We start from the raw sequence: 22,310 nt of genomic DNA on the forward strand, positions 1-22,310 counted from the left end.
CATGTCTGTGGGCATCTTGATCTTATTGCATTTTGCTTCTCAATCAGTTTTGCGTGAGGACATCATTTATGTTAGTTTCAAGTTTGGGCAGTAGCAGACCCTTAGCAATAGGGATCGTGGTCCTGGTGCGCCTGGAAAAGAGTCATTGTGCTGATGAGAGCAGGCCCTGTCATTGTAGACTTCACAAGCTGAGAAGTGCAGCAGAGTAACCTGTGCGAACCTGTGCACATTTCTCTAGAAGATGCTTAACTGGGCATTCTGCCCGTTATGTCAGACCGTTTGACTGTGGGTATAGGGGGCTACTCATTTGCTCAAAGTCCCATGTGTGTGTAAAGTTTTGACTTTCTGTGGAGATGAATTGGTGAATGTCGTCTGTCGTGAGTCTCTGCGGGGTGCCATATGTGGCAAATGAGCTTGATGATGACTGGTATTTGTCATGTTTGGCAGGTAGTTGAGTGCAAACCACCTGGAATACAAATCAACTAAGACTAAACTTTGTTTACCATTCCATTCGAAGATGTCAGCTGCTGTGAATGACCATGGGAGATCTGGGAGTCATGTAAACACTGCGGTTCTTTTGCTTGATGCGGCTTCATGACGTTACATTGTGCACATCTGGAAACTTCCCTTTCCATGCCTGCATACTTGGAGGGCAAGTACAGTGACTCCTTGACCCTGTATCTGATTACTTCCAACCCAGGGTGCCCATGATGAAGTTGTTGGGTGTCGTACCTCTGAAGAGAATTAGAGATGATGACTCACTGGCCATACGGCATCAGTACATCTTTTGCGGTGAGTTCATCCCTGAGAGTGAAGAATGTGCACGGCTCATGGGGAAGCTCCCTTGAGGACTCTGACCAGCCACTCATGATAATGTTATGCAGTTGTTTACATATGATGTCTGCTTTTAAAGCGTCTTTGAGCTCTTGGATTGTACAAGAGGACAACACTTCTATTGTCATGATATCTATGCTCTCCTCAAGATCTGCCTCGTCTGTAGGGGGTAGGAAAGCTCTGGAGAGGACATCAGTCAAGTATAGGTCCTTCCCACATTTGTAGATAATATTGAGATTGTAGATGTAGCATCTTGCATTGCAGCCATGCAGACACAACGTAAAAAGACGTTTTTAAGATAGTTATGAGTGGCTGATGATCCATTTCAACAGTTGTAGGGTGGCGATATATAAAGTCATAACATTTCTGATAGGCGAAGACGAAGTCAAAGAATTCCTTTTCAATCTGTGCATAAGAAGTCTCAGTGTCAGTGAGGGCCTTGAAGAAAAGGATATTGTCTGTCATTCTGGATGCAGACTGCGCAAAGACCATGCTGGGAGGCTTCTGCTGTGCATCATGTTCTTGCATAGTACAACCCAAAACCAGGATGTCATCAACAATGATTTTGCAAGGTCAGCCTGTAAAGAGTTGCTCCATGCACTGCTGGAAGATCTCGCAGCCAGTTGAGATCACACCGGGCATATGAAGCAAATGATACCAAAGGTATGAATGTGGTTAGTTTCAAAGATTCTTCATCTAATGGGATCTGGCAGAACCCGCATTTTGCATCGAGGATGCTGAGCACCTTAACATTTGGTATGTCTGCTATTACCTGTTCCATTGTCTTCAAAGGGTGATGAGATCTGAGCAGTGCCTTGTTCAAGTGCACTTTCCAATGCATATCCTGACCATGCCATCTTTCTTTACTGTGGCCACCAATGCTGAAACCCATTCTGTGGCCTCATCTACAGGAATTATGACACCTATTGTTATCATCCGATGCAGCTCCTTAATGACTTTCTGTTTCATGGCTACTGATACTCTGCTCGGAGCACAAACTGTTGGTGGTACCGAATCATCATGTCTCATGTGGTAAACCACTGATAGCTTACCAGTGGTGTCACAGTTGAAGAGGTCTTCGTATCCTAGCATTTCTGCGTCCTGGTGTTGTTAAGCATGTATTTCTGGACCAAGTAGAATGAGCCCAATGTAATGCTGTCACAAAGACCTTATGGTGACCTTACGTTCTGGTCAATTGTATAGAAACTTGAAGTTGCCCTGTGTGCAGTGGAGACTGGCTATAACTTTGGTTGCGGATTGCTTGTCCGCCATAAGCCATGAGGTCCACTTGGTTAATAGAGTCTGGTGCTGCATATCGGTCTAGTTCCCGTGGCATTCGGTTGGACAATACATTACCCTTTGCTCCAGTGTCAATCTATACCTTCAGTCTTGTGTTGCTACAAATCATGTTGAGAGTGGTGAAGGTCTCACCCTTTCTACAACAGTGTTGACACTCTAAAGGAATAGAGTATATAAGTAAGGAAGTGTTGTTGCAACAGTAGACGACATTGGTGTGACTGCACCTGGAGTACAGTGTACAGTTTTAGTCCCCTTATTTGAGGAAGGATGTAGTGGCAATAGAGGCCATTCAGAGGTGGTTCACTAGATTGATTCCAGAGATGAAGGGTTTGTCTTTTAAAAAGGCTTGAACAGTTTAGGCCTATACTCTATCAAGCTTAGAAGAATAAGAGGAGATTTAATTGAGGTATGTAAGATGATAAAAGGTATTGACAAAGTAGACCTAGAACAGATGCTTCCTCTTGTGCGGCAATCTAGATTAAGAAGTCATAGTTGTAGGATAAGGGGCAGCAGATTTAAAACAGAGATGATAATAAATTACTTCTCTCAAAGGGTCATGAATTTGTGGAATTCACTACCCCAGAGTGCAGTGGATACTGGGACACTGAGTAAATGTAAAGAGAGATAGACAGATTTTTACTTTGTAATGGGATGAAGGATTATGGAGCACGGACAGGAAAGTGGAGTTGAAGCCGAGATGAGATCAGCCATGATCGTATTGAATGGCGGAACGGGCTCGAGGGGCTGAATTTCCCACTCCTGCTCCTAATTCTTATTTTATGTTCTTCCAATAGAGTGCTGTAGGAGGATCTGTGGTTTTGCTGCTTTGTCTCCAGTTCATTCACCTTGCTGACCCTCCTACCCCTGGAGGACTGACCGGCTGCTGTGGCCATTGATGGCAGAGGAAGGTTGTTGTGGTTTCCATCTGCAGCATTTAGCAAAATGATTCGACTTTCCACATTTAGACTATAAGACATAGAATTAGAATTAGGCCACTCAGCCCATCGAGTCTACTCTGCCATTCAATCATGGCTGACATGTTTCTCATCCTTAATCTCCTGCCCTCTCCCCATAACCCCTGATCCCCTTATTAATCAAGAACCTATCAATCGCTGTCTTAAACACACTCAGTGACTTTACCTCCACAGCCTTCTGCGGCAATGAGTTCCACAGATTCACCACCCGCTGATTGAAGAAATACCTTCTTTTCTCTGTTTTAAACGATCATCCCTTCAGTCTGAGGCTGTACCCTCGGGTTCTAGTTTCTCCTAGTAGTGGAAACAGCTGGCTGAATTCTACCACCCCGCCTGCTGCAAGATCGCCATGGACGGGACGCCGACAATGGAAAAGTTTATTGACCACGGGCGGGATACTCCGGTAGCCGTGTGGGCGTGAGTGGAGAATCCCACCCATCCTCTACACGTTCACTCGATCTAGGCCTCTCAGTATTCTGTCATTTCAATGACACTCTTCTGAACTCCAAGTACAGACCCTGAAGAGGGCTATTTGGGCAGCATTAGATGATAGATCTTACACTGAAGCCAGTTGAAAACCTTTAGTTGCAATATACTGGGAGAAGGTACAGAGTTACACAGTTAAAAACAAACTGCTAAGTGTAATAATACAAGGGCACAATTTGCCTCCAAAGAGGCCAGTTTCCAGGGTGGAATTTGCAGGTATTAGGTCTCGAGGTTTGCTTCTCAATGTGAGACACTGTTCCATTTGCTGTGACTCCAATCTGTCTGCTGGTAACAACGGTGAGGATAGATGAATGGCAGAGAGGAGACATTAAAACGGCATGGGGAAGGTGATTGATGGCTACATCCTAGATATCAGACCACCGATACCACCAATTACAAACCAACATATATGTCTTTATAATGATTGGATAGTATAATTAAGTATGCGGGGCAGCGCGGTGGCACAGTGGTTAGCATTGCTGCCTCCGCCGCTGAGGACCCGTGTTCGAATCCTGGCCCTGGATCACTGTGCAAGTTAGGTGGATTGGCCACGCTAAATTCCCCCTTAATTGGAAAAATAATTGGGTACTCTAAATTTTTTTTTTTTTTTAAATAATTAAGTATGTGGACCCTAAATGTGATTGGTTAATTATTCTCATATACTATGTGTGATGTAATCTATCAATAATCCTTATTGGGCATCGATAACTATAAACAAATGATTGGTATATGTAATTTCTTGAATTGATATCTTGAAGTATAATTGCCTGTACTATCATTAAATCTGAGCTTCTCTGGTGTCCCACTTGGAATGCCAGAGGCCTTTGCTACAGCTAGAATAAACTGGATCCTTCACTCCAAGAGTCTTCATCTGGTTTCTCATGAGTGGATGAGTGAAGTCACTCGGGTCGAATAGCTGTACTTTTCTCCACAACAGTTTGGTAGCAGGGAATGGTTACTCACACTATGCGTAACAACAGGACTCCTGACTGGGTGCTGGCGTGTAGCTTTGCTAACTGATGGGTGGATCCAAACTCAGAGTAAACCAGACCAGATTAAGGGACTGTGTGTAGAGAGAAGTGCATTATCTCGAGGGACCCCAAAGGGAGCGACACATTGTTCCTCCCTAGAACATTGTGAGGAGTGAGATGCTCTGCCGAGAGAAACAAGTGAGACCCCAAAGGGAGCGACGTACTGCTCCTCTCTAGAGTGGTGGGGGGAGTGAGTTGCTCTGCCTAGAGAAACGAGATAGAGTGGTGAGGTTTCCTGTGAAGGGGAAGCCCCAAATGCGCACAACCTTTCCTTTTCTATAAATCATTCTATCACTGTTAGATACTGCTTGGTCTTTTGACTGGGAATAGTGAAAAAAAATAGACATGTCAGAGTCAGCAAAAGCTAAATCCGGAAAGGTAGAACTTATGTCTGCGATTGTCCCTTTTCTGAAATCATTCTAATTGATAAAATTTAAAAAACAGGGTGGATTCCGACAAACACTACTGTGCAATTTTAAAAAAGGGCTAGAAAACACAAACAAGCCCTTTCAGGAATATCTAGTGATGCAGTTCTCCTTGGGGTCACCGCAGCTGAATGATTCCTCCCAGAAATACCAATGATTATGACTTTGAGGGAGAGGCAGCCGGTCTCTACCCCTTGGTACACATAGCCCCTTTTCAACTGGTGGTGAAAGCTCTGCGCGAACATACCCAGACAAGGAAGGGTCGAAACAGTGCCAAATGTCAAAACAAAATTGATCAAGTACAGAATTAATTAAATTGTAGATGAAATCAAGCTTATGTTAAAATATTCTTTAATTCAGTTCTGAGTCAAGGCCAGATCATAAGCTTGCAATTCAACGGCGACCCAATTTGAACTTTTCAAAACAAATTAAAAGTGAACTGTTAAGATTTCTTTTAAACTCGGTTAAATAACGGTATTGAAATTGGTTTTGAAGGAAAATAAAAGGATATGGGGAACGAAATTGGAGCAGAAAAGTTAAGTATTTCAGCAGGCAAATGACTTGTTTTTAAATTGCCCAGAAACATATGTGTCTAAATTACTTGATATAAAGTTAAATTTGGATTTATGGGCACTCAATGACACCAGGTAAAAGTAGAAATTTTAAGGGCAACACGGTGGTGCAGTGGTTAGCATTGCTGCCTCACGACGCCGAGGTCCTAGGTTGGATCCCGGCCCTGGCTCACTGTGCGTGTGGAGTTTGCACATTCTCTCCGTGTTTGCGTGGGTTTCACCCCCACAACCCAAAAGATGAGCAAGTTAGGTGGATTGGCCACACTAAATTGCCCCTTAATTGGAAAAAAAAAATGAATTGGGTACACTAAATTTAAAAAAACAAAACAAAAAAAAAAGTAGAAATTTTAAGTATGCTCAAGAGGAATGTAGAACAAATGTGAGAATTTTATTGTGTTATCAAAATCACCCTACTTGGAGAACAAAGATTCTGTCGGTAGTGATGTGTTTTCATGAGAATATTTTTGAGATTTTCAATCAACAGAGAATAAGTGATTCCTAACACTATCTTGGAGGAGCACTCAGCACATGGTGGATGTCTGAGTGGCTTGCTGTGAGCTCTGTGCCCTGAGCTGTCTCCTGCTGGAATGAGCGGGAAGTGTTGTGTTCCCCGTTTTATAATGTGTATGCTCTTGCCTGTGATTGGCTGTGGTGTTGTGTGAGTATTGATTGGTCCGTTGATCTGTCCATCAGTATGTATGTATGTATGTTTGCACCATGATGTTTACCTGAATATCATGACATCCTCCCCTTTTTTACAAGAACATGTGCCTATGTGGTTATAAATAGAGATGTGTACTGAGTGCAGCTGAATGTGTGTGTGCAATATCTACAGCGTGTACATGAGGCTAAACTATATACAAGGGGTGATGTCAGGTGCGACATAGCAACGAGGTAATACCATAAACAAAAGATGGGGAAATGTTGAACGTCAAAACGAACTCCTGTAACGACAAGGAAAAATAGAAACATATTAACACAGTGGTATTATGAATCCAATGTTCAAACAGGCTCATAAGTCCAGTTGAGTAGGTGGGCGACGTATTCGGGTTGACCGCCTCAAGGGTGGGTCAGGATCCACCGGCTGAGGAATGGGCCTGGCCACGGGCGACGACGGAATGGGCAATGTGGCAGGAAGCTCCACGAAGTCGACATCAGGAACAACAGGAGGGCATGGTACCGGTGTATGTTCCTGTAGCGAGCATGGAAGTAGGCGAAGAGCCCGCCGATTGCGCCTGCGAATGGAGCCATCAGGCATGGGAACCAGGAACGAGCGGGGAGCCACGGGTCAGAGAACTTCAGCAGGTGCTGACCAGCCACCTTCTGGTAGGTGAATGCGGCTTCATCTCCAGGCACCAGGGCGGGAAGATCAGTTGCCCGTGTGTCATATGCCATCTTCTGGCGAACACGCTGCTGTTGCATCCTGTGCAGTACCGGAGCATGGTTCGTTGTGGGTACCAGAATGGATGGCACAGTGGTCCTGAGGGTGCGAACCATCAACAGCTGGGCTGGTGAGAGGCCAGTGGCTAGTGGGGCCGAGCGATAGGCTAGCAGGGCGAGGCAGAAATCCAATCCGGCAGCAGCAGCCTTGCAGAGGAGGCACTTGACGATGTGAACGCCCTTCTCCGCCTTTCCATTGGACTGGGGATGCAGAGGGCTGGACGTCACGTGTGAAGCCATACGAAGCAGCAAAGGATGACCATTCCTGGCTGGCAAAACAGGGCCCATTGTCCAACATGACAGTAATCGGAATGCCGTGGCGAGCGAAGGTGTCTTTGCAGGCCCTTATGACAGCGGACGATGTCAAATCGTGCAGGCGTATGACCTCTGGATAGTTTGAAAAGTAATCAATGACAATTACATAGTCCCTGCCAAGCGCGTGAAAAAGGTCCACACCCACCTTCGCCCAGGGGGACGTCACCAGCTCATGTGTCTGAAGTGTCTCAGGTGGTTGCGCCGGCTGAAACCTTTGGCAGGTGGGGCAGTTGAGCACCATATTGGCGATGTCGTCACTGATGCCCGGCCAGTATACCACCTCTCGGGCCCTCCGCCTGCACTTCTCGACCCCCAAGAGGCCTTTGTGTAGTTGGTCGAGGACCAGCTTGTGCGTGCTGTGCGGAATCACAATCCGGTCCAGCTTTAGGAGGACACCATCAATGACGGCCAAGTCGTCCCGGACATTGTAGAACTGCGGGCACTGTCCTTTTGAGCCACCCTCCCGTCATGTGGCACATCACACGTTGTAGAAGGGGGTCAGCCGCAGTCTCTCGCCGAATACGGGCCAGACTGGAGTCGTCAGCTGGCAGGTTTGCCGATGTGAAGGCCACCTGCGCTTCGACTGACAGACGAACCCCTCCGAGTCGGGCGGTGTGCTCACTGCTCTAGATAGGGCATCCGCAATGATAAGGTCCTTACCCAGGCTGTAGACCAGTTGGAAGTCGTACCTCCTGAGTTTGAGTAGGATGCGCTGGAGGCGAGGGGTCATTTCGTTCAGGTCCTTATGTATGATGCTGACCAGGGGGCGATGGTCAGTCTCAACGGTAAACTGGGGGAGACCATACACGTAGTCATGAAACTTGTCTATTCCGGTTAGCAAACCCAGGCACTCCTTTTCGATCTGCGCGTAGCGCTGTTCTGTGGCGGTCATGGCCCGCGAGGCATAGGCAACCGGGGCCCATGACGCAGTGTCATCCCGCTGTAGGAGTACCGCCCAATGCCGGACTGGCTGGCATCAGTCGAAAGTTTAGTGTCACGAGATGTGTCGAAAAACGCCAATACCGGGGCTGTGGTGAGCTTAATTTTGAGCTCCTCCCATTCCTTCTGGTGTGCGGGCAGCCACTGGAACTCCGTGGACTTCTTGACTAGGTGGCGAAGAGCCGTCGTGTGGGAGGCAAGGTTGGGAATGAACTTCCCCAGGAAGTTGACCATGCCTAGGAAGCGGAGTACTGCTTTCTTGTCTGCCAGCTGTGGCATGGCTGTGATGGCGCTCACCTTGTCTGCATCCGGATGGACCCGGACCGGGATATGTGGTCCTCCAGAAACTTCAGCTCGGTTTGGCCGAAAGAACACTTGGCTCGGTTGAGGCGCAGGTCATTTTCCCGTATCCGCGCAAAGACGAGCTGGAGACGATTGATGTGCTCCTGTGGTGTGGTGGACCAGATGATGACGTCGTCCACGTAGACGCGCACCCCTTCGATGCCCTCCATCATCTGTTCCATGATCCTGTGAAAGACCTCGGATGCCGAGATGATGCCAAATGGCATCCGGTTGTAGCAGAACCTGCCGAAAGGAGTGTTGAAGGTGCACAGCTTCCTGCTGGACTGGTCCAGTTGGATCTGCCAAAAACCCTTCGACGCATCCAGTTTTGTAAAGATTTTAGCTCGGGCCATTTCACTCGTGATCTCTTCCCGTTTTGTATTGGGTAGTGTTCCCTCATTAAGTTGTTGTTGAGATCTTTTGGATCAATGCAGATCCGGGGCTCGCCAGAGGGCTTTTTAACACACACCATGGAGCTAACCCATGGCGTGGTCTCCGTGACCCGGGATAGCACCCCGTGGTCCTGGAGATCCTGCAGCTGCTGTTTGAGGCGGTCTTTGAGTGGCGCTGGGACTCTGCGAGGTGCGTGAATGACCGGGGTGGCGTCCAGTTTGAGCCGTATTCTGTAGGTATAGGGCAGTGTGCCCATGCCCTCGAATGCCTCCTGGTTGTGGGCGAGGAGCGATTGAAGCTGTGCCCTAAATTCTGCATCCGGGAAGTCTGATGTGCCTTCTGGAGACAGAGCGTGGACCCGCTGCACGAGGTGGAGAACCTTGCACGCCTGTGCACCGAGCAGGGAGTCCTTTGATGATCCGACTATTTCGAATGACAGTGTGGCTGTGTATGTGTTGTGTGTCACCTGGAGCTGGCAGGATCCCATGGCCGGGATAACGTTCCCGTTGTAGTCGCCCATCTTGCAAAAGGATGGCCGAATTGTTGGTCTGACCTTCATGGCGTAGAAGGCTGACCATGCTATGAGGTTGGCGGAGGCGCCAGTGTCCAGACGGAATGTTATCGGTGATCGGTTGACCGTAAGGGTGGCACACCATTGATCACCTGGATTGACACTGTTCACTTGCGACGGCTGGTGGGTCCTGCCTGGAGACATCCGGTTCCTCTCAATCACCGCAACACGGAAGGCGTCCCGGTCGTCTGTGTCACTGGTTTGGATGTCGTCTGGGCACGACTCGTAGTCAGGAGGCTGAATGGTCCGCACATCCCTGCGCGTTTGTCGGAATTGGGGAGCATTGGCAGGTTGAGCTGCTCGACAGCAGGCAGCGTAGTGGCCCATCTTGCCACAACGGAGGCATTGTCGGTTTTTTGCCGGACAATGCCGTATTAAATGTGCGGCTCCGCAGTTGCCGCACGTCGTGATGTCATGGCGTTCGTTATGTCACCGCGCATGCGCAGTTCGGTCTTGCATCGAACGCGCCTGCACATCACGTCCCTCTGTGTCAACGTCTTTTTTGGCGCGCACAAACGCGGGCGGCCGTGGAAAGCGCGCGGAATGGCTGCCCTCATCCGGGCAGCGGGCCGGGAGGAACTCGATTGCCTGGACCCATTCGGCCTCGTAGGACGCCTGCCTCGCCGATCCGGCCGCGTAGGACCCCTGCCGCGCCGATTCGGCTGCTTGAAATTGGGAGTAGCGGCTGGTTTTCGTGAAGGACGCAGGCTTCGATTGCGGAGGCTAGGGTGAGGCCTTTAATTTTGAGGAGCTGCTGGCGTAGGGTGCCCGAGGTGACCCCAAAAACAATCTGGTCCCGAATCATTGAATCGGAGGTGGTGTCGAAACCGCAGGACTGCACGAGGATGCGGAGATGCGTAAGGAAAGATTGAAAAGGCTCATCCTTACCCTGCAGGGGCTGCTGGAAGAGATACCTCTCGAAACTCTCGTTTATCTCGACACTGAAGTGTTGGTCGAGTTTGAGAAGGACGTCTTGTACTTGGTCTTGTCCTCACCTTCCGCGAACACCAGGGAGTTGTAGACGTGGATGGCGTGTTGCCCTGCCGTGGAGAGGAGGATGGCGATTTTTCTGGTGTGCGAAGCGCTCTCCCTTTCGGTGGCTTCCAGGAAGAGCTGGAAGCGCTGTTTGAACAGCTTCCAGTTGACGTCGAGGTTTCCAGCGATTTGGAGCGGCTGCGGCGTGCTGAAGGTGTCCATGGCGCAGGAAGGCAGTTTCCTGAGGAATCGTAGGTAGGTCCCACAGTTACCGGGTTCCAATCCTGGTACTATGATGTGTTGGGTACTCTGCTACACAGACGAACCAACACGGTTGCGGATGGTACAACGCAGTTTTTACCTCCGGCGTAGAGTTCATCAGCTTCCGGCTCTACGTCCTCCCCAACCTCTGCCCTGCCCTGCTACTCGGCCTGGACTTCCAGTGCAACCTCCAAAGTCTAACTTTGAAGTTCGGCGGGCCCCTACCACCCATTACTGTATGCGGCCTCACGACCCTTAAGGTCGACCCACCTTCCCTGTTTGCAAATCTCACCCCGACTGCAAACCCAGGAGCAGGCGGTACAGTGCCCAGGACAGGATCTTCAGCAGGTCGGAGGCCCAGCGGCTACTGCGGGAAGGCATCATCAAGGCCAGCAACAGCCCCTGGAGAGCCCAAGTGGTAGTTGTAAAGACTGGGGAGAAACACAGGATGGTCATTGACTACAGTCAGACCATCAATCGGTACACACAGCTCGACGCGTACCCCCTCCCACGCATATCTGATATGGTCAATCAGATTGCACAGTACCGGGCCTTCTCTACAGTGGACCTGAAATCTGCCTACCACCAGCTCCCCATCCGAAAGGCGGACCGCCAATACACTGCGTTCGAAGCAGACGGCCGCCTTTAGGTCCTTTGGCGTCACTAATGGGGTCTCGGTCTTCCAACGGGAGATGGACCGAATGGTTGACCAGTACAGACTGCGGGCCACCTTCCCGTACTTGGATAACGTCACCATCTGCGGCCACGACCAGCAGGACAATGACGCTAACCTTTTCAAATTTCTCCACACCGCCAAACTCCTCAACCTAACGTATAATAAGGAGAAGTGCGTGTTCAGCAACAACCGCTTAGCCATCCTTGGCTATGTGGTGCAAAATGGAGCTCTAGGGCCCGATCCCGACCGCATGCGCCCCCTCATGGAACTCCCATGTGCCCCAAGGCCCTCAAACGATGCCTGGGGTTCATCTCATACAATGCCCAGTGGGTCCCTAACTATGTGGACAAGACCCGCCCACTCATTCACTCCACTGTTTTCCCCTGACGGCCGAGGCTCACCGTATCAAGGCCGACATCGCCAAGGCCGCGATTCACGAGACCCTCCCCTTTCGAGTCGAGAGCAATGCAGCAGATGTCGCTCAGCCGCCACCCTCAATAAGGCAGGCAGACCCGTGGCATTCTTTTCCCGCACCCTCTATGCCTCCAAAATTCGGCACTCCTCCGTCGAAAAGGAGGCCCAAGCCATCGTTGAAGCTGTGCGGCATTGGAGGCATTACCTGGCCAGCAGGAGATTCACTCTCCTCACTGACCAACGGTCGGTTGCCTTCATGTTCAATAACACACAGCGGGGCAAGATCAAAAATGATAAAACCTTGAGGTGGAGGATCGAGCTTTCCATCTACAATTACGAGATTTTGTATTGCCCCGGGAAGCTCAACGAGCCCCCCGATGCCCTATCCCGAGGTACATGTGCCAGCGCACAAGTGGACCGACTCCGGGCCCTACACGATGGTCTCTGTCACCCAGGGGTCACCCGGTTCTTTCACTTCACAAAGGCCCGCATCCTACCCTACTCCATTGCGGAAGTCAGGGCGGTCACCAAAGACTGCCAGGTCTGCGCGGAGTGCAAACCGCACTTCTACCGGCCAGACCGATCGCACCTGGTGAAGGCCTTCTGTCCCTTTGAACGACTCAGCATGGACTTCAAAGGGCCCCTTCCCTCCTCCGACCAAAACACGTACTTCCTTAAGGTGGTCAACGAATACTCCAGATTCCCCTTCGCCATTCCATGCCCCGATATGACGTCTGCCACAGTCATCAAAGCCCTCAATAGCATCTTCACCCCGTTCGGTTTCCCCACCTACGTCCACAGCGATCGGGGATCCTCCTTTATGAGAGATGAGCTGTGTCAATTCCTGCTCAGCAAGGGCATTGCCTCGAGCAGGATGACCAGCTACAACCCCCGGGGAAACGGGCAGGTGGAGAGGGAGAACGGGACGGTCTGGAAGGCCTTCCTGCTGGCCCTACGGTCTAAAAATCTCCCGCTGGCAGGAGGCCCCCCACTCCACCCGATCGCTACTTTGCACTGCGACTAATGTAATCCCCCATGAACGCCTCCTTGCCTTCCCTAGGAAGTCCACCTCCGGGGTTTCGCTCCCAACGTGGCTGGCAGCTCCAGGACCTGTTCTCCTCCGCAAGCACTTGCGGCTCCACAAGGCGGACCCGCTGGTGGAGAGGGTACAGCTACTCCATGCAAACCCGCAGTACACCTACGTGGCGTACCCCGACGGCCGCCAAGACACGTCTCACTCAGGGACCTGGCACCAGCTGGGTCCCCACCCACCCCCCAACTGCCCCGGCGCCACCCATCCTCCCCCCAGCGCACCTCACCACAGCCCCCCCCCCCTCCAGGGCGATCCGTCCTCCCATTGGTTCCACCTGGGGATGAAGATGAGGACTACATGCTCCCGGAGTCACCGGCGACCAAGCCGGCGCCTGCATCGCCACTGCGACTGCGGCGCTCACAGCGGAGGATCAAGGCACCCGACCGGTTAAATTTGTGAACTTTTCCCGAACCGTACACTTTAAAAATGCTCACATACATGTAGATAGTTTTTCCACCAACCCCGCTGGACTCTTTTTTTAACAGGGGATGAATGTGGTAGTCTCCACTGTTTGTATATGTTACACATATGAGATGTAATACGGTAAGGCTCCTGTACTACAGGTATGGGGGTAGATCCCTGCCTGCTGGCTCCACCCACTAGGCGGAGTACAAATGTGTGTGCTCACCGAGCTGCAGCCATTTCGGCAGCAGATGTAGGAGGCAACACATCTCTGTAATAAAGCCTCGATTACTCTCTACTCTTGTCTCATCGTATTGATAGTGCATCAGCAGTCTTGTGTGTACAGGGAGTATAATAGGGGGCTAAGTACGCAGCCTTGCGGGGCCCCGGTATTGAGGATATGGTGGAGGAGGTGTTGTTGTTCATTCTTACCGATTGTGGTCTGTATGCACCTGGCGCCCGGAGCTAATGGCCACATCTGGGAGACCTTGCCAGGGCACCGGTTTCCACAAACCTGGACTAGGCTGGTAGGCTGGACCAGGTGTGATGGCAACATGCGGGGGTGAGGGTCTATCAGGACTTCAGAGACACCGGTTGGTCTAGATCAGAGCAGGGTTGTACCCTAGCAGTCTCCCTGGCACCTGGGCACCCAGGGGAGGAGCTTCTTCATAAGACTGGGGGTGAGGGGATTGGTTTTGAGGCCCCCAGAAATGGTTGGGGAGTGAAGCGGACGGGGGAGGGGGGTCCTGCAAGCTGGGGTGGAGGGTCTGAAAGGAGGGGGGCCTAGAGATTGAGAAAGCCTTCCAAAATACCGCCCCGATCTGCAAGGAGCCGGTCCTGCTGGCGAGATCAGCTTACAGTGCAGGATGGCTCCCAAAGTGTGGCTCTGACGTGGAGAAACTTCTCGAGGCCAAAATAAACAAAGATGCCGGTGAAGAGCCGGGTGAATCTTGATGCAGCAGCCACCCAGAAACAGCCGCCAAATGGGTCCAAAAGTGCACCTTAACGTTTTCTCGCTGAATTGTACCCGAGGAATCTGCAAAGCCGGATAATATTTACCTTCGGCTTTTTTAATGTTACTTCTGTTTTTCTCATGAATACCTGACGGCGTGAATTTGACTCGTTTCTGACGCACTAAATAAACAAGTCTTGACACACCCCAGACTAGTGCTGCCAGGCATTCAGGAAAAACAAACAAACCGAAGGTATTCATTAGAGTGGCAGGTCACATCAGTTCATGATTACAACAGAGATTGCCGACCATGTGAGATTTCCGGTTTGTTCTCTTTTTGGTTTAGGTTGTGTTTGATGTGTGTGTGTATATATGTGTATATATATAGATGCCGTAATAAAAATATTTTTCAACAAGAGATTGCTTGTGGGTTTCTGTGCGTGTTCAAATTCACAAGGTGCATACCAGTTTCAGGACAGGAATGTCTGCAAATGCTGAGTTTATCATCATTACCACTGCAAATGTTAGACCACATATCTCCACAGCTTCATTTAAATATGCCTTGCCATTTTAAGGTAGGTCATCACACAAATTAATAATTTGAGAATATGTTCCCATTGTTACATGCCAACACAAATCTAATGAGGCCAATGGTCTGTGAACTTTGGAATGTGTGACTCAGAGCCCCACTAGGTTCAGGATTTTTGTGTGACATATCAATCTTAAAATTGTGAGGCAAGGGTTGGAAGTCATTTAACTTTATTCACGGAAATGTTGGATAAAACCTTTCCCATTTGAGGACCATGATATATTCTGAAGTGTTGAGTACTCTGCTACACCGACGAACCAACACGGTTGCGAATGGTACAACTCAGTTTTATTTCAAACATCTATTTACACTGGTAAACTGTTTACTGAGGTTCGATCATGACCCTTGAATCTGTGGACCTATTCCTAATTCTATCTTGTAGCGGCACTCACCACGTGGTGGATGTCTGAGTGGCTTGCTGTGAGCTCTGTGCCCTGAGCTGTCTCCTTGTTCGAGTGCTCAGGAAGTGTCGTGTTCCCTGTTTTGTACTGTGTATGCTCTTGCCTGTGATTGGCTGTCGTTTTGTGTGTGTGTTGATTGGTCCGTTGATCTGTCCGTCAGTATGTATGTATGTATGTGCTATGATGTTTACCTGAATATCATGACACATTTTATGAGCGGAATTCTCAGTTTCTTTTGTCGGGCGCGGAAGCACTCTAATCATAAAATCATAGAATTTACAGTGCAGAAGGAAGCCATTCGGCCCATCGAGTCTTCACCGGCTCTTGGAAAGAGCATCCTACCCAAGGGTAATGTGACGCTCCTATACAAAATGGGAGAGAGATAAAAAGTAGGAAACCATAGACCAGTTAGTTTGATGTCTGTGGCGGGGAAGTTGCTGGAACCATTCATTAAAGAGGAGACGACTGAACATTGAGACAGACAAAGCTCAATCCAGCGTTGTTAGCGTGCTTTTATGAAGGGTAAGTCATGCTTGGCAAACTTGCTTGAGTGCTTTGAGGAAGTAACCAGCAAGGTGGATAATGGGGGACCTGTGGATGCGGTATAGCTAAACTTCCAGAAGGCATTTGACAAGGTGCCGCATAAAAGACTGATTCAGAAGGTGAGATCGCAGAGGATTGGGGGTAGAGTACTAGATTGGATTGAGGATTGGCTGACTGATGGAAAGTAGTGAGTTAGGACAAATGAGTCCTTCTCTGGCTGGTGAACTGTAACTGGCAGGGTTCCACAGAGGTCAGTTCTCAGATCTCAACTGTTTACCATCCAAATAAATGATCTGCAATCAGGGATAGAGTGTAACATAGCAAAACTTGTGAATGATACTAAAATATGTGGGAACGTAGGCAGTGAAGAGGAGATAGAGTTTGCAGATAGATATGGATAGGTTAGGAGAATGGGCTAAAATTTGGCAGGTGGAGTTTCATGTGGATTAGTGAGAGGTTATCCATTTTAGCCAAAAAAAATAGAAAGGCAAATTATTCTCTACATGAAAAGCAGATTCAAAATGTGCCTGGACAGAGGGATCTGGGTGTCTTTGTTCATTAATTGCAAAAAGTCAATATGCAGGTACAGCATGTAAATAAAAAAGGCAAATGGAATTTTAGCGTTTATTGCAAAAGGACTGGAGCATAAAAGTAGAGAAGTGTTGTTGCAATTGTATAGGGTGTTGGTGAGACCACATCTGGAGTATTTTGTGCAGTTTTGGTCTCCTTATTTGAGGATGAATGTGGTGGCATTGGAGGAAATTCAGAGGAAGGTCACCAAATTGATTCCGGGGATAAAAGGGTTGATGTACGAGGAGAGATTGAACAGTTTGGGCTTATACTCGCTGGAGTTTAGAAGAATGAGGGGGGATCTGATCGAGGGATATAAAATACTAAGAGAGATTGATAAAGTAAACGTAGACCAAATGTTCCCCTTGTGGGGTAATCTAGAATGAGAGGTCACAGATATAGGGCGAGATTCTCCAATCGCTGACGCCCAAATTGCATTCGGTGAATCCACTTTTACGCTGGAATCGGGGGCGTCGATGCTCCACCCCCTCAAAAATGGCATACTCCAGGAGTATGTTGCATGCCGTCGGGACGGCCTCAGGACCTGAGACCCTCCCCCCGATGCTCCGCTCCCCATGGGCCGAGTCCCTGACCGTGTGGGGCGCGTGTCCTCACAACTTTCCGGGACCTTGCATGGCGGCTGCTGACTGTGTCCAGCACCGCCACAGTCGGGCGGGGGGAGTCATTCCGTTGGCAGGGGGGGCTTCGGCGGGGGCTGGGGGGACTGGTGGGAGGTGGTCCGGCGGTGGTCAGGTGGGTTACAGGGGGGCAGTTTTTGACAGGCTAGGTCAGCGCACGGCTGGCGCCATGCTGTACGACGGATCCGCCACACGACACTGCCGTGCGCATGCGCGGCCATGGACCCAGTCATTCTGCGCCCATATCTGCAGGTAAAGAAGGGGGAGGATCAGTGCGGGGGCGCCGCCGACTTTCTGGTTGTAAGACCAGATGTATCCTGCGGACATATCCGCAGAATCGGAGAATCCAGTCATAAGGTGAGAGGCGGCAGATTTAAAACTGAGATGAGAAAGAAATACTTCTAACAGAGGGTAGTGTATTTGTGGAATTCGCTAGTGCAGTGGAGTCTGAGCCATTAACTGGTTTCAAGAAGGAGATAGATATATTTCTGATTAAAAGAAACAGGTTAAAGGGATATGGAGAACGCAGGGAGGTGGATTTGAGACCAGGGAGAGATCAGCCATGATCTGATTGAATGGGGGAATAGGCTCAAAGGGCTGAATTGCCTACTCCTGCTCTTAATTCCTATGTTCCGATGTTCATGCTCCCTTCCCAGGGTCCAGTTTCCCACCTCTTAGTCTTCCCTCTGCCTTCCACTATTTGTCATCCTCCTCCATCTTCCTGCACCTCTGCCTTCCATATTTTGCTCCCCCCGCCCCCCCACCCCCCTGTACAGCCAACCTGGTCTTCATCAACCCCTCTTCACCTCGCACCCCAACTCCGGTCAAAGTTTGAGTTGGTTCAAGTGGAATTTGTATGAGTCCAGTGACAGAGTGCTGTCCATACAGACAACATCTGCATGGAGCCGGAGGGCTTGAACTGCTGTTCCCCAGCAGAGTGGCCTTGAGCGCAGCAGGAGCGGCGCAGCACGATGGCAGGCCAGCAACGTATAGCGTACTCACCTCGAAGTGCCCAGCGAACTGAACTCTGCCTTGTGCACACCATCCCTTTTCAAACAGGTTTGAAGCCGATGCGTGATGCAAAATTGAAAGTCGTGGGGCGGTTCTGGCGAGCAGCTGTTTTAATAAGCATTCGTGAGATGCAAATGATATGCAAATGACATTCATGCCACCAGGAAACTGACCATTGGGAGAGTTGCAAACTGTTTTACACAAGCAGGTTTGCGAATTCTTCACTCCCGCTAGATTCTCCACTCCGACCCATGGAGGGAATGGTTACGTTTGCATGTAGATCCTTCATTGGGATTGGATAGAATTTCGGATGAAAATCATTTAAAAAGGAACAGATCAGAGGTAAGGGCAGTGAAAACCCAGTCCTGTGGACACCGCTCCCTAAATGGAGATTAGAAGCTGAAACATTTCAAGACAAATCAGAATAGGATAGATTTAGAAATAAATAAAAACAAATAAAAGTACAAGAGGAAAATATAAAGCAACAAGAAAGAAAAGGCGAGTAGACATATGTGGTAAATATGTAAAAGCACATTACAATTTGGTGTTAATTGTCTGAGTACAGAAAAATACAGATTGTTTTTATATTGCTCCTGGTCTCCAGGCAACTTTACTGAAGTGTGAGGCGTGTATTGTCTTGCCTGAGATTAAACCTGGAAATGTGCTCAGTGGCATGTTCACAACATTAAAAGGTTGCCAATCATTCTCCTTTTCTCTTTACAGTATGCCAGAGGATAAGATGGGCGGATATCACACGATTTGAGAAAATGCCGAAACATGGCAACATACAAACAAGGAGCATCAGTGGACCATTGAACACCTCAAGTCTGCTCTGACATTTAATATCATGATTGATTTGATAGTGAGCTTGTGGTAGTACCAGGTATTGCGGCACCCAAGAGGCTGATGACCATTGGTCAGACCCAGGAGTCTACCATTGGCTGTTGTACGTAGCTCCGCCCTGACAGGCGGGGTATAAGAAAAGGTGCCGTCCCAGCAGCCTTCACTTTCTGTATCGAAGCTGCTGTGGAAAGAGTTCTAGCAGATTAAAGCCTTCAGTTATGAATCACTTCGTCTTGAGTGTAATTGATTGCGCATCAGAGCCCAAATCTGCATCCTGCCTATTCCCGATAATCCACCATCCCCTCGCTTACCAAGAATCTATCCACCTCTGCCTTAAAACATTAAGACTCTGCTTCACCAAGGACTCAGCTTTCTGAGAGAGAAAGATTTGCTTCACCTCTGTTTTAAATGGGCGACATCTTATTTTTAAACAATGACCCCTAGTTCTAGATCAGACTTGTCCAACATTTTCATTCCAGAGGCCACATTTGTGTATTTTGCTCACTCAAGGGGCTAATGAGCAAATTTTGGAAATGCAGGGGTTTGGCACAACAATAAGCTGAATTTAGTTGAGGTTTTAAGGAAAGGCACAATGCCATAGCAATAAATTGTTGAGGTAAAAAAGAGCAACTATTAAAAATGACCAAGGTGTTAGAGAGTCCGTGTACGTGGGTGGGGACAGTGTGAATGGGTGCATATGTATGTGTTGATGTGTGGCCGTGAGAGTGAATGAGAAACCTGAGACTGGATGTAAGGCAGATTCACACTTACCCCCACAAACTCACTCACTCTCCCACAAACACTCCCACACACTCAATCAGCCCCTCGCCCACTCACTGAGCCTCTCCCACACACTCACTCAGTCTTTCAATCTCACTCACTCCCACACACGCACCTAATCAAACAAACTCTGTCACACTCTCATTCTCACACACATATTCAGTCATTCATTCCCACACACACACTCAATCTCTTACACATTTGTTCACTCCGACACATTCACAGTCTCACACACACCCACGCACATCCTCCCACATGCATTCACTCACTTCCTCATACACTCATGCAGTCACTCACTCACACGCTCATTCTCTCGTCGAATGGAGGCGGCAGAAGAGGATTCTGGGAGAAGTCAACTCCGTCATCTCGATTGTACTGTGGGTAGCCAAAGAACTGGCGTCAAAGAGCGGACGCAAACGAGAATTCAGGAATGTATATTTCCTCCTGGGTGCAAGGGTCTTGGATGTCTCAGAGTGGCTGCAGATCATTCTAAAGGAGGAGGGTGAACAGCCAGCTGTCGTGGTGCATATAGGCACCAACGATATAAGTAAAAAATGGGATGAAGTCCTACATGCTGAATATAGGGACTAAGGAGATAAACTAAAAAGTAGGACCTCAAAGGTGGTAATCTCGGGATTGCTACCAGTGCCACGTGCTAGTCAGAGTAGGAATGACAGGATAGACAGGATGAATATGTGGCTTGAGAGATGGTGCAGGAGGGAGGGATTCAGATTTTTGGTACATTGGAACCGGTTCTGGAAGAGGTGAGATCATTACAAATTGGACGGTCTACACCTGGGCAGGACTGGAACCGATGTCCAAGGGGGTTGTTTGCTAGTGCTGTTGGGGAGGGTTTAAACTAATGTGGCAGGGGGATGAGAACCAATGCAGGGAGTCAGAAGGTAGCAAAGAGGGGATAGAAACAAAAGTTAGTATGAAGAAAAGTGGAAGGCAGAGAAACAGATTGAACTGCTTAGTATGGCACGGGGGTGGGAACCAGAGCAGTAGGTCAGCGGGTGAAATAACTGAGCAAGAGCTGCAGACTAAGACCAGTAAGATTAAGAGGAAGAGCAGGCAGGGAGTGGTTGCTCAACGCAGCGGGGCTGGTGGGCTGAAGTGCATTAGTTTCAATGCGAGGAGTATTTCAGGTACGTTGTAAGTTGCTTCTAAATAAGGCCAAGAGTGGTTCTCAGGTGAAGGTGTTAGACTGGGGGAAGGTTAATTACAACAGCATTAGGCAGGATCGGGAGAGTGTTGACTGGGTGAGGCTGAGGGAAAATCAACATCCGGCATGTGGGAGGCATTCAAATGCCAGTTGATTAGAATTCAGGACCGGCATGCACCTGTGAGGACAAAAGATAAGGGTGGCAAGTAGAGGGAACCCAGGATAATGAGGGATATTATGAACCTTGTCAAAAAGAAAAAGGAAGCATTTGTAAGGTCTAAAAGTCTTAGGACAGATGAAGCCCTTGAAGAATATAAAGCAAGTAGGAAGGAATTTAAGGTAGGAGTTAGGAAGGCTAAAAGGGATCATGAAATGTCATTGGCAAACCGGATTAAGGAAAATCCTAAGGCGTTTTATGTATTTGGAAAGAGCAAGAGGATAGCCAGAGAAAAGGTTGGTCCATTCAAGGATATTGGAGGGAATCTATGTATGGAACCAACGGAAATGGGCGAGGTACTAAATGAATACTTTGCCTCAGTATTCACCAAAGAGAAGGACTTGGTAGATGAGGAGCATAGGGTAGAGTGTGTAGATATTCTGAGTCATGTTGATATTTATGAAGAGGAGGTGTTGGGCATCTTAAAAAGCATTGAAGTAGATAAGTCCCCAGGGCTTGATGGGATCTACCCCAGAATACTGAGGAAGGCAAGGGAGAAAATTGCTGGTGTCTTGACTGTAATCTTTGTACCTCATTGGCTACGGGTGAAGTTCCAGACGACTGGAGAGTAGCCAATGTTGCTCCATTGTTTATGAAGGGCAGCAGGGATAATCCAGGAAATTATAGGCTGGTGAGCCTTACATCAGTGGTAGAGAAATTATTGGAAAAGATTCTTAGAGACAGCATTTACTCATATTTGGAAACAAATGGACTTATTATTGATGGACAGCATGGTTTTGTGAAGGGGAGGTCGTGCCTCACTAATTTGATCGAGTTTTTCGAGGAAGTGACAAAGATGATAGATGAAGGAAAGGTAGTCTATGTTGTATACATGGATTTCAGTAAAGTCTTTGACCAGGTACCTCATGGTAGACTGGTACAAAAGGTGAAGTAACATTGGACCAGAGGAGAGTGCATATTGTTTTAGTTTAGGCAGGTACCATGGTCGGTGCAGGATTGGAGGGCCAAAGGGCCTGTCCCTGTGCTGTATTGTTCTTTGTTCTCTTGCACTCGCTTGCTCCACTCATTCAGTCGCTTCCACTCATTCACTCACTGCCATGCGCGCACAAAACCCCTCGCACGCACTCACCCCCCTCGCGCACACTCACCCCCACACGCGCACTCACCCCCACGCGCGCACTCACCCCCACGCGCGCAC

The 22,310-nt window shown here is 48.9% G+C and overlaps 1 long non-coding RNA gene across 1 annotated transcript; it reads left to right on the forward strand.

Moving 5' to 3' along the window:
• The first annotated feature begins 15,130 nt into the window (after nt 1–15,130).
• On the forward strand, nt 15,131–19,215 carry LOC140429890 (uncharacterized). The gene is made up of 2 exons (XR_011949232.1): nt 15,131–15,258; nt 18,870–19,215. It is a non-coding gene; the product is annotated as an uncharacterized lncRNA (long non-coding RNA).
• The last annotated feature ends 3,095 nt before the right edge of the window (nt 19,216–22,310 follow it).

The sequence above is a fragment of the Scyliorhinus torazame genome, chromosome 1 (genome assembly GCF_047496885.1).
Source record: "Scyliorhinus torazame isolate Kashiwa2021f chromosome 1, sScyTor2.1, whole genome shotgun sequence".
Lineage (NCBI taxonomy): Eukaryota > Metazoa > Chordata > Chondrichthyes > Carcharhiniformes > Scyliorhinidae > Scyliorhinus > Scyliorhinus torazame.